An 11,028-nucleotide genomic window follows, 5' to 3' on the forward strand; every position below is an offset into this window, starting at 1 on the left:
ACTCGGATCTTGGCAGACATGCCTGCTTGATCTTACACGTGGGTGGCGTGGGGCAGATGACATTGCTTCCCTGAGCCTCAGGTTCCACAATTACATAAAACAAAACAAAACAAAAGTCACTTCCCTGCCTCTCTAACTCCAGAATAAAGAAACAGCCTAAAGGAAGCTCTGAGGGGTTCCCATTGCCCTTTTATCAGACGATCGCTAAGTAGCCTTACTTATATCTGATCTTCCCTAGTGCTACTCACACTCTCTCCAACCAAGCTAATTGTTTCCCATACATCCTATGCATTTTGAAGGCCGTTTATTAGTCACTCTAGAATATAAACGGCTAACTTAGGGACCTTGTCTGTCTTGTTCATGGCTGTATGTACAGTACTTAGAAGAGAGATTGGCATAGGTAGGTAGGTGTGTAATCATTCTGCCTGGTATCTTCAAAGTGGAAGCACATAGCTTCCCCTCCCTCTTTTTTAGTTTTCCCTCCCCTTGAATGCCCAGGCCCCTGGATATTCACCTTTATAGCTCACCTTCCTTTTTTTTTTTTTTTTAAGATTTTATTTTTAAGTAATCTCTGTGCCCAAGGTGGGGCTGGAACCCATGACCCCAAGATCAGGAGTTGCATCCTCTACCAGCTGAGCCAGCCACATGCCCCTATAGCTCACCTTCCTAATAGAAAAGTTTTCCTATAAGCTTTGGTGGAATTAAGAGTGACTGAATGAATGGGGGCACCTGGGTGGCTCAGATGGTTAAGCGTCTGCCTTCAGCTCCAGTCATGATCTTGGGGTCCTGGAATTGAGCCCCACGGTGGGCTCCCAGCTCAGGGGGGGAGTCTGCTTCTTCCTCTCCCTCTGCCTCTCCTGTGCTCTCTTTCCCCTTCAAATGAATAAATAAAATCTTAAAAAAAAAAAAAAGAGAGAGAGAGAGAATGAATGGGCTGCTGGTGCCTGCTCTTTTTTTTTTTTTTTTTTTTTAAGGACTTTATTTATTTATTTGACAGACAGAGATCAGAAGTAGGCAGAGAGGCAGGCAGGGACAGAGAGGGGGGAAGCAGGCTCCCTGCTGAGCAGAAGCCCGATGTGGGGCGACGATCCCAGGACCCTGAGATCATGATTTGAGCTGAAGGCAGGGGCTTTAACCCACTGAGCCACACAGGTGCCCCACCATGTTGGTTTCTTAAGCTGAGTCATCTTACCTCATCCTCAGGCACCTTTATGGTGCCTTCACTCATCCAAACTCTGTAAGTACTTCCACTGGAATTCTGAAGGGATGGGCAGAAGCCCTAACTAGAAATAGAGAAAACTGTCTTGCCCAGCTGCAACCCCTGATCACATCCTTAGCATCCTTCACCTGGACTATTTTAAAAGCTTCCTAAAGGGACCTGGGCCTCTATAACCACTTTCTCCAAGCAATCCTCCATATCCGTGTCCAAGATCCTTTGAAACACAAACCTAATCTGCCACTCTCATGCTTGACCTCTTTCAACTGCTTCTCCCTATCAGTAGGATGAAGTCCAAACTCCTCGATTTGAACGGCACCTGGTAACCTGGCCTTGGGCGGGGGTGATCCACCCCCTGATTTTCACAGGTGCTGAGTTTTAGTCCTACCACACTACTGGCAATCGCTCCCATGTGCTATTTCACTTCTTCCCATTTTTGTGTGGGCCGAGCTCACCTCCCATTTGCCTAGGCACTGCTAATCAACCTTAAGTCTTTTGAATCCCTCCCTAATGCCCTCTGTCAGAGTTAACTGATACCTTTTCTGTGCTTCCAAAATATTACACAGCATGTTTCTCTCCTTTGCATTATTATGTGCTTTTTGTCTGTCTTCTCTCCTGGGCAGAGCAAAAGAAGGAATGAGACGATGGCTATTTTCCTGAATCCCCTGCCGAGAACACAGTGCCTGGTACTCCATAGGTACTCAAGAAATACAAGTGGAATGACTAAAGACTTCATGCTTACAATACCGTTCTATGCAGCTGAAGAGTTTCCAAAACAGGAATCCCTTGAAGGGTTTGCTGTTAATATTTCTAGACAGCTACTTCATTTTTTCCTCTTTAAGTGATTAATTTTATTTTATTTTATTTATTTATTTTTTTAAAGATTTTATTTATTTATTTGACAGAGAGAGATCACAAATAGATGGAGAGAGAGGCAGGCAGAGAGAGAGAGAGAGGGAAGCAGGCTCCCTGCCGAGCAGAGAGCCCGATGCGGGACTCGATCCCAGGACCCCGAGATCATGACCTGAGCCGAAGGCAGCGGCTTAACCCACTGAGCCACCCAGGCGCCCTTTAAGTGATTAATTTTAGAGATTATCCAAAGTTTAGATGCTCGGGCCTGGAAGATGTGACAAAGCATTTCTTCTGGAATTTCGGTGATCACCCAAGTTAATCTCAGATGTTACGATTTTAGATGCATACACACTCGCACAGTAGCATGAGAAGTCTCTTTCAGAGGATAAAGGTTGAAATTGATTTCCTTGAGACACATATGAGCTTCCGTGGAGTCCAAGGTGCAACCCAATGAGCTCTCACCGTCTTCTTTATTTAGAGGTTCCTAGGACACAGCACCATCCATTGCTACAGGACTTATGTATATAAGTTCGCAAACTTGTGTTTATGGCTCAAAGGGAATTTATTTCACATTTTAAAAATATTTTCCAATTCCAATATAGTTAACATACAGTGTTACCGTTAGTTTCAGGTCAAATACAATGATTCAACAATTCCACATATAACTCAGTGCTCATCAAGATAAATGCACTCCTTAATCCCCTTCACCTGTCTCACCCAAACCTTAACTCCCCTCGGGTAACCATCAGTGTGTTCTCTGTAGCTAAGAGTCTGTTTTTTGATTTGTCACTCTTCCCTCCTTTGTTTGTTTTGTTTCTTCAATTCCATGCGTGAGTGAAATAATATAGTATTTATCTTTCTCTGACTGGCTTATTCTACTTAGCACCCAAGTTGTTGCAAATGTCAAAGTTTCACTCTCTTTTATGTCTGAGTAAGATTCCAGCATATATGCGTGTCTGTATCTATATCTATCTATACCACATCTTCTCTATCCATTCATCTGTCAGGGACACTTAGGCTGCTTCCATAATTTGGATCTTGTAAATAATTCTGCAATAAGCATAGACGTGCATATATCCTTTTGAATTTGAGTTTTCATATTCTTTGGGTAAATACCCAGTAGTGTGATTACCAGATCATATATTTTACTTTTAATTTCAAAAGGGAATTTTATTTTCCTTTATTTTTTAAAAGATTCTGTATATTTATTTGAGAGAAAAAACAAGCGAGTGCATGCGCACAAGGTGGGAGGGAGAGAGGGAGGGGCAGACTTCCCACTGAGCAGGTAGCCGGACTTAGGGCTTCCGAGAGAATCATGACTCGAGCTGAAGGCAGACTCTTTTTCTTATTTTCTTTTTTATTTTTTTATTAATATATAATGTATTATTAGCCCCAGGGGTACATGTCTGTGAATCGCCAGGTTTACACACTTCACAGCACTCACCATAGCACATACCCTCCTCCCCAATGTCCATAACCCCACCCCCTCCCCCTACCCCCTTAACCCCAGCAACCCTCAGTTTTGTGAGATTAAGAGTCTCTCATGGTTTGTCTCCCTCGTGAGCCCATTTTGTTTCATTTATTCCTTTCCTATCCCCCAAACCCCCCACTTTGCCTCTCAACTTCCTCATATCAGGGAGATCATATGATAATTGTCTTTCTCTGATTGACTTATTTCGCTCAGCATAATACCCTCTAGTTCCATTCACATTGTTGCAAATGGCAAGATTTCATTTCTTTTGATGGCTGCATAGTATTCCATTGTATATACATACCACATCTTCTTTATCCATTCATCTGTTGATGGACATCTAGATTCTTTCCATAGTTTCGCTATTGTGGACATTGCTGCTAGAAACCTTTGGGTGCACGTGTCCCTTCGGATCACTACATCTCTATCTTTGGGGTAAATACCCAGTAGTGCGATTGCTGGGTTGTAGGGTAGCTCTATTTTCAACTTTTTGAGGAACCTCCATGCTGTTTTCCAGAGTGGCTGCACCAGCTTGCATTCCCACGAGCAGTGTAGGAGGGTTCCCCTTTCTCCACATCCTCGCCAGCATCTATCATTTCCTGACTTTTCAATTTTAGCCATTCTGACTGGTATGAGGTGATATCTCATTGTGGTTTTGATTTGTATTTCCCTGATGTGAAGGCAGGCTCTTAACCAACTGAGCCACCCAGATGCCCCGTCAAAAGGGAATTAAAAAAAAAACAAAAACATTTTTTGTGGGGCGCCTGTGTGGCTCAGTGGGTTAGGACCTCTGCCTTCGACTCGGGTCATGATCCCAGGGTCCTGGGATTGGGCCCCACATTGGGCTCTCTGTTTGGCAGGGGGCCTGCCTCTCTCTTTTTTTTTTGTCTACTTGTTATCTCTGTCTGTCAAATAAATTAAATCTTGAAAAAAGAAAAAAAAAGACAAGGAGAGAAGGTTTTTTAAAAAAAAATTTTTTGTTATATAATATATATTCATGGGTGCTGGATGGCTCAAGGGGTTGAGCATCTGCCTTTGGCTCAGATTATGATCCCAGGGTCCTGGAACTGAGCCAATGGCAGGCTACCTGCTCAGCAAGGAGTCTACTGCCTCCTCTCCCTCTGTGCTCTCTCTCAAGTAAATAAATAAAATCATATATATATATATATATATATATGTTCAGAAGGGTATATAAATATACGTATATGATTTAAAGAAAAATAGTAAAAAGAATACCCATACTCACCATCCAGCTTAAAATGGAAAAGCCCTATGTGGTCCTCCTTGCTAGTCTTCTTAGAGTTAACCTCTGCTAGGACCAACTATACGGTAACCAGTCCCTCCCTTTCACTGTAGCTTTTATACACGTGTGTCCTAAACTATAGACTTGTTTTACCTATTTTTTTAAATGGAGGAAAAGATGTATTTACTTTCAAATTATGTAAGAAAAAAATGTTGTTTCTAGAAAAGGATAAATGGCTCAGTTAATGAAAACAGAGTGGGCAGCACGCCTTAGATAATACAGCATTTTTTACCTGAAGTCCCCCATATTCATATGTGTGGTCTGAACTATATGCCCATATCCTTGTTTATGTATTTTTTAATGTAATTGACCAGATGGTAAATGGCTGGGCAGTTGCCTATGTTTCTGTCTCCAGACTCCTTAAAATAGAGACTATATCCTGTATTCATTTTGTATTACTCATGATACCTAGATTCCATCTATCTGTCCATTTCTCCATTCAGTTGTAATTAAAGATGATGGATGGATGAATATACTCCGTAAAAATCTAGACGTTGTTGGGCCCATTTTTAAATGTAATATAAATGGAATCACAGTGTCAGTATCATTCTCTCATTTAACTTCTTTCAATCAGTGTCCTGTTTTGAGGGTTTACCCATGCTGAGCTGAGCTGTGGTGCATTGATTTTCACTGCTGTGTATCACAACATACACTCCACTTTCCAAACTGAAGGACGAGAAGATGGCAAAATTCAAGTGATGTTTGCGGGGGTAGGTGGACTTGGCGGATGAGTTCTCCCCAGCTCTGCCAGACAGGCAGGTTCTGGTCCCAGCAAAGAGCCTCCCCAGTAGTATTTAGACGTCTGCTAGAGGGGAAAGCCACACAGCCCCTCCTTCCTGAACAGCCGAGATGCCATATTCCCGCGCTGAGCTGGTTTTGGTATCCTCAGGATGCTTGAGGCCCAAGGAGAAAAGGATTCACTTTGGAGCAGCCTGGTCGGGGAATTTGGAAGAAGAGTTCAGGAGCTCCCCCCGGAGGCGAGTACCATGGGAGGAGTCCCGTAATTCAGTCCCTACATTTTGAAGGGACTCCATAGGTCCTTAGGCAAGAAGAGATGGCATTTCAGGAAGGTCTTCTCTCAGCAGGCTTTCCCTGGGCATCTGAGTTGGGGCAGGGGTGGGAGATGGGGGGGAGGAGTGGCAGCCAACCAGCTCTGGCCTCTATCTGCATATTCATAAGCCCCCCCACACCGGTTGGCTGGACGAGTCAGCCCCCACTGTCCCCTCTGCCGCCGGCAGGGCTGGGTCTGTCAGATGGTGCCTTGCACTGAGAAGGGGCGGGCCGGAGGTTTCCCTCACTCAGCCACAGGCACTGGGCCTGCCTGGGGAGGAAGCCAAAATCACTTCCTGACTATGCTTCTTTGTGCCCAAGGCTGGTGAAGAGTGGGCTGCTCCATCTTCTGGGATAGCAGACCCCATCTGTGCAGAGCCCAGGACTTGGATCTCCCTGAGGGCGTCTTCTCTGTGAGTAACACCATCGCTTGTATTGACCTTGAATGAGCACTTTTTTTTTTTTTTAAATGATGGAATGTTTATTATAAAAATGTTCAAGAATGCAGACAGGTGGAGAGGCTAACATCGCAAGGCCCACCCCTACATGTCATCGAGGTTGGTGCAGTATTTGCTTCATCTGTTTTTTATTGGCCGAAGTATTATCAAGCACATCACAGACGGCAGCACTTTTTGCTCTGAACACTTCACTCTGCCGTAGCTGCCTCTCCGGAGCACTTTCTAAACTCTTCTTTCATCACGTTCTCACACCAGTCTTCAGTGAGGGGACGATGCCATCTCCATTTTAGAAAAGCAGAAAGTGTGTCTTGAGGGCAAATAGCTGGAGTAGAGCCCAGACCTCCTGACTCCCAGCCCAGGGCACCAGTCACGGCCACAGGAAAGGATCTCACGTCCACCAGGGTTGTGCTAGATAGCGAGGAGACAGTGCAGCCCCTTTGTGACCTTGGGCATGTCACTTCACCAGGCTTCGGTGACCTTATCCTTGAAGCAAGGGCAGGGCATGAAGAACCGAGGTTCCCTCACACTGGTCTGTGATGTTTTCATTGGTTTTCAGAAAAGACCATGTAGGGGTTTTTACCAATCTAAATTAATTTGGATACACGCCCTTCCTCCTTTCTTTCCTTTCCTTTTCTTTAAAAATCAAAACAAACAAACAAACAAAAAAAACCCCAGAGTAGTTAAGATTCTTTTCTTTTATGAAATAAAAATGATAGTGGATTGTAATCTTTTGCATACCTATTTTGGGGGAGTTTCACCTGCAAATAAAGTGTCAAGACCTTTAGGACATTTTGGACTCAGGCTGGTCCAGTTTTTTGTTTGTTTTCATTTTATTAACGGTTGAAATCTAAAAGTCAGGAAACCAGGCACTGTCCCAGATGATCCCCAAGTCCCCTCCAGGGCGAAATAAAGCTCCGGGGCTGTAGGGCCTCCCAAGCCTCCCCTAGAGGAAAAGGAAATTGCAAATTAAGGAGTGCCTATGGTCCTGCACTAGAGAGAGCCGCCCCCACAACTCTAAGAAACAACGCTGTCATCAGTCCAATCCTTTTTTACAGACAAAGAAACTAAGAAAGGAGAGAGGCAAAGTTAACCTATGTAAGATCACGTGGGAGCCAGTAGGGAGTCTGGCCCAAGTCCAGCACGCAGGGGATCACCCTCACAGGCACCAATGACACCAACCAGGAGGGTTTCTGACTTGGTGGTATTTATTCTGTCTGTGGACTGGGTTGTCAAACTGACCTCCTATACCCAGGATTGGACCAGAGATGGATGGGGTCATTCCTCACCCATAGCCACATGGGGAGGATGCAGGGACCCCCCCCCAGAAGTGAAACAGAGATGAGGTTGTATATGAAAACACCTTAGTAAAATGTAAGTATGTTGTATGACCTTGAGCTGTGCCAGGCAGTTCGTTAAACCTGGTGAGTACCCGGATGAGAGGCTGCTCGGGAACGCTGTACTCGTACACCATGAGCGATCACTAACATGAATTGCTTGTGATGGACCCTTCGATCCTGTGCCGTGTGCATGGGAGAGGCTGTTTCAGGCTAAGGCATTTTCGTCCATATTTCACCAGCCGTATCGTGCGTGGGTAGGAGCAAGACTGGTCCCACTGGGATCCAATCATCTTGCATAAATCTGGATCAAGCATCAAAGGCAGCAATGAGAATGAATTGCATCTTTTGGGCTTTGCGTGATGCCCCATAGCCCACCTTGATTCACTGACTGGCTCTCTGATGGTCCTGCTGGAGTGTATCAGAGGTGTTTGCTGTTCCCTAAATGTGGGCACAGCACAGAAAGGGAGACACAGGCTGTGAGCTGCCCTTTCCCTTTGCCCCCATGAGCAGATATCAAGGAAGGTTTCTTGGAAAGGCATAGACTTGCAGGGAGAAGGGTTCCCGTGCTAGGAGGTGATCTGCATAGTTGAAAATTCCACCGATCCTGACTGTCTTTTCAGCCAGGGCCCATGGTCTCTAACATTTCAGACACCGGTTTCTTTCTTAGCCCTATTATTTACTTGAAATTCCACCTTTCTCTCATTTTACACTTTCTAGCTATAAAATCCTACATAACTTTGCACTTATCTCATGAGCCCTGTGTTCTGTGCTCATGTTTGTAGCTAAATTTGCTTCTTTAGTGGAGCTTTTTACGTCTGGTGCCCAGGAATGAATGTATATCCAGGAAAGAGCCAATGAGAAAATCCAAGCTTTGTTTGTTTGTTTGTTTTTTTAGTAAACTTTAATTTTTAGAGGAGTTTTAGGTTCATAGCCAAACTCAGATTTTTCCATACATCCCTTTTCCCCACACATGCATAGCCTTCCCCACAAATGCAAGTTGTTTTAATATCAAGGGCAAAGGTTGCTTTTTAAAAATTATAATGTGAAAATGTGCCCATTGAAAACACAGGAAAGTAAAAAGAAGAAATAGAGAAAAAGAACTATCCATGGTTCCATCACTTGTGAACAACATTGCTAACATTTTAATGTATTTCTTTCTCATCTCTCCTCCTTTGTATTTTTAATAAGTGATTTTCTCACTCTCTACTTATTATAAAATAATGTTCTATAAACTCTTTCTAAACATGATTTTTAAAAAAATGGATACATAATATAGCATCACATAGTACCGTATTTATATTCAACCCCTATCTACTCTTTAATTGCGGGATGATTGTTTTTTATGTAAATCTGTGTGTCTGGCATCATTTTCTTGATTTTATTTCTTAGACAAAGGACCATTGACTCAAGTGGTATAAAAATGTCTAAGTTTTGTAATATATATAGAAATATTTCCCCAAAATACTTACTCCCAAATATGAGAAAAATGAGCCAGCTTGCTGAGAATCAGAGGTATAAAGGGTGAGATGATACTTTCACCCATCGTATTGGCAAAGATTTAAAGGACTGACAATACCCAGTGTCAATGAGGGTAAGGGGCTGCAGGGATATGTGTTGTTTTATAGAGATGTTGGTAAGAAAGAAAATTGGCTATTTAGAAGTATACACACAAACAATGCAATGAATACATCCTTATAAATCAGTCCATCAGAGAAAGAAAATTATCATATGATCTCTCTGATATGAGGATTTTGAGAGGCCGGGCAGGGGGTCATGGCGGGGAAGGGAGGGAAACATGAAACAAGATGGGATGGGGAGGGAGACAAACCATAAGAGACTCTTAATCTCATGAAACAAACTGAGGATTGCTGGGGGTTGGGGGTAGGGATAGGGTGGCTGGGAAATGGACATTGGGGAGGGTATGTGCTGTGGTGAGTGCTATGAAATGTGTAAGCCTGACGATTCATAGACTTGTACCCCCAGAGGCAAATAATACATTATATGTTAATTAAAAAATTCTGTTAATACAGAAATATACAGAGTAGAAATGGAAAGTTCTCCTGTAGACCCTCATCTCCACTACCAATCAGTTGGTACATTTCTGGAGGGCAGCTGAGCAATGAGTGTAAGAGTCTTATACATGCCTAGTCTTTGACCCTGAATTTCAACTTCTAGAAATAGATTCTAAGGAAAAAGCAGTCTAAGTTCCCAGAGATCTAGACAAGACTGTTCATTCCAATATTATTCATGAGAATGATAGTTAACATTTATCAGTAATTTACTATATGCCAGGAACTGGTCCAAAAACTGGATCTTTACAACAACCCTATGGTAACGGTAGGTATTAATGGGTATTTCCACGCTGCTGATGAGAAAGCTGAGGTACAGAGAGGCTACCAGTCTAGTAAGCAGCTCTAGAGATTTAAATCGAAGCAGTCTGACTCTGTGGTTCATACTCTATTATCTGTGTTGCTGGACTAGCGACAATATAAGAAAAAAATCTGTCTGATCAAAAGGGAATTTATTAAATATGATATATACTTACAATGGAATGCCTTCAGATTTCACAAGTGTTGTAGATTGATACTCATGGACGTAAAAGACAAAAAAAGAGAAGCCATAGGACTATGTATTTATAATTTCATTTAAAAAAATTTATGTGATTAGGAGAAATCATGTAAGTTTATCTGTACACAGAGAAAAAAAGTATGGAAAAAAATGACAAATACCAAAATGTTAACTGTGACTTTTTTTTCCTAGGAGGAAGCTTTATAGGTGCCTTTCTTTTTCTCTTAGTACATTTCTATATTTGGCAAGCAAAACGACCCTTAATTGCTTTCATCATCTAAGAAACGCAGTAAAGCTATTTTTAAAGGGTTGTGGCAATGGCTCTGTTGTCAGTGAATGTGAGTGCGCTGCTGGTTAATTTTTAAATAGAAAACATTGCTGCTTCATGCCACACCCAGGTAAAGGGCTCTGGGTAGCATGCGGACCCAGCACACAGGCTTCCTGTTTCTCAGCTGCCCAGATGCAGAGTTTCCATGATTGTCCGAGTTGGACGTCATCATCTCTGGGCATCTAACCACAGCGGGGTCCGGCTGGATTTCTAGTTTCTGGCCTCAAGACATTCCCGCTGGCTGTTGCTTCATTGAGCACACGAGTTCTTCTCTTACCCCCATAGTTCTGCCTTCTGGGGCACACAGACTACATGGAACCTCAAAGAACAAAGCCTTAGATAAACCACAAAGGAGATTTGGCCAAGCTGGTGGCTTTATGCCCTATCTATCTGTCTATCTGTCTCTGTCTTGGCTTTGTTCCCTGTAGATGCTAGAAAGATCTGA

The sequence above is a fragment of the Mustela erminea genome, chromosome 5 (assembly GCF_009829155.1).
Source record: "Mustela erminea isolate mMusErm1 chromosome 5, mMusErm1.Pri, whole genome shotgun sequence".
In the NCBI taxonomy this organism is placed as follows: domain Eukaryota; kingdom Metazoa; phylum Chordata; class Mammalia; order Carnivora; family Mustelidae; genus Mustela; species Mustela erminea.